Source organism: Anopheles arabiensis (assembly GCF_016920715.1).
Source record: "Anopheles arabiensis isolate DONGOLA chromosome X unlocalized genomic scaffold, AaraD3 X_pericentromeric_contig0018, whole genome shotgun sequence".
Lineage (NCBI taxonomy): Eukaryota > Metazoa > Arthropoda > Insecta > Diptera > Culicidae > Anopheles > Anopheles arabiensis.
In genome coordinates, this window is record NW_024412096.1 from 322,501 (window position 1) to 325,000 (window position 2,500).

Consider the following 2,500-nt stretch of genomic DNA (forward strand, 5'->3'; position numbering starts at 1 on the left):
GTTAAAAGCATTAGTAACATCTAATGTAACAACCGCACAATACCGTCCACTGTATCTGTTTCTACTTCTAGCTACCGAAACAATGTCCACTACCCGTTGAATCGCATCAACTGTTGATCGACGACTTCTGAAACCAAATTGGTCGTCAGACAGTCCGTTGACCTCCTCGATGTGTGCATTTAGCCGTTGCACTATGATGCGTTCTAAACCTTTACCCGCCCCGTCTAGTAGACAATGGGCGAATTGAACCCGGTTCCCTGGTGGTTTGTTCGGCTTCGGTATTAACACCAACCTCTGCCTTTTCCACTCATCGGGGAACTTCGCGTTCTCTAAACAGCCTTGGTAAACCCTGCAATGCATCGGTTGCAGTCAACATACCAACTTTCAGCGCCTCATTCGGGATACCATCTGGTCCCGGCGCCTTCTTGTTGGGTAGTCTCCTGGCAACCGCAAGAATCTCATCATTAGTTACCCTTTCAAACTCTCGTGGCTGATCGATACGATAATCAGGCCACACCGTGTTTGGGTGAGTAGGAAAAAGCTCGCTCACCACTTCCCTAAACTCGTCCAATGTCATGGTTCGGGGTCCAATCGAACCCTCGGCCACTTTCTTGAACGTATGATATACCATACCAAATGATGCGTTGTTCGCTGTTCCCAGGAACTCTTTCCACTTCGTCTGTCGGGTATGCTTGATCAATCGCTTGAGGGCATTCCGTGCCACCTTGAACTCGTCCCTAAAAGTAGAATAGAGATCAGTATTAAAAGCTCTTTGCGCTAATCGATCGCGGTGTTTGCACTCTTTGCGAAGTGCCTCAATCTCTAACGTCCACCAAAATGCACTCTTGTTAGAGTGTACTCTTACGTTTAGTCATCGTCGCATTGCACGCCGTGACAAGTATACGCATTAAGTCTTCGCTTGTTGTGACCTCGGTCTCAAAAGCGGCTTGCATCATAACTTCAAATATATCTTTGCTAAAATACTTGATGCTCCATCCCGTTATGGGTCGGGACAGATTACGCACGCTTTGCGTCTCAAGATCTATTCGTATTGCACGATGATCAGAGTTCATATAGCTAGATAACACCTCCCACTTAAATGATCTTGCTACGGTTCGGCTCGCAAAAGTAAGATCAACTACTGACGTGCGCCCTGGTCCAACATAAGTTGGGGTGCTGCCGTCGTTCAATAAAATTGCGTCAATCTGCGCAAAGGTTGATAAAACTAACTCACTCTCTTCGTTTCTGGGTTTCTCCACGCTCGCCAAGTTGGTTGTTCCAACTTACTGACCAAGCGTTGAAGTCCCCCGATAACGAATTTGTGGATACCGGTTACGGCCATTACCGTGTTATCCAACATGTTCTGGAACTCTTCCATACTAAATCTAGGTGGCGCGTAAACGCTAACCACTCGCATATCACCTATGTCAACTATCATTAAACCCTTCAGAGCCTTACTGACTACCTTAACTGGTAAGTCCGCGTTAACCACTACCGCTGCTGTGTTATCGTCATTGCGTAACACTTTGACGTTGGTTGTTGCCAGATACGGATCTGCAATCAACACTATATCCGCAGATTCTTCCCTAATCGTTTGCCACATTAACTGAAATGCAGCATAACTATGATTCTGGTTATGTTGTAGCAACCTAACCATTATGGTCTAATCGTTCGCCTTCGGGGACACATATAACTGCCCGTTGCGTGAAGGTTCTGTGACCTCGTACCGCAATCCAAACACTTGACAGAGTTGGTACAAGCTTGCTTCTTGTGTCCACTCAAACCGCATTTCCAGCACAGATTACTTCTGTCTGGTTCCCTACAATGGTAGCTCGTATGGCCTACCTTCCAACACTTATAGCATTTCTGCTCTTCCATAACCTCGCGGATATGGCATATCGACCAACCAACTTTCAGCTTTCCCAAATTCAGGAAGCTTTGAAAGTCTGGCAGCGATACGTTGATCCGTGCCCACTGCGTACCGGCCGCGCGGCCTTTCTTCATTTTGATACGATCTATTTCTATCTCGATGTTGAGCTGTGCTTTGACAGACTCCGCAACCTCCTCTGGGGTGGTGATTTCATCGAGATGCATGATCTCAATCATTTTAGAAGGAGCTAGCGTTCTCACTGACGCCTTGCCCTTCACCGCTTCCTTAACCTTTGGGGCAATTGCACTAGCAGAACTACCCTGCTTAAGTTCTAGCAACATGCCTCCATTCTGGGCCCGTCGGACCTTAGAGATTGTCTCTCCAACCGATTTAAGAGCATCGGACTGCTTCATTTCCTTGAGCAATTTCGCCAGCTCCTCGGAAGTGCAGTCCGATATCAGCAGAGCCTCAGGCCGCTTCCTGGGCTTATTCTGCTTCTTCTTGCTCTTCTTCTTCTTCCTCTTATTAATTCTACCCTCATTAATATTCGGTCCGTTTCTCGGACTTGGAATATTTTCCACCGCTTCCCTAACAGGGGTCAACCTCGATGGTTGTTGTTGTTGTTGTTGC

General features: G+C 47.0%; 1 pseudogene; it reads right to left on the reverse strand.

The window, feature by feature from the left end:
• LOC120907711 overlaps positions 1 to 2,500 on the reverse strand; it is a 9,151-nt pseudogene that overhangs the window by 3,104 nt on the left and 3,547 nt on the right.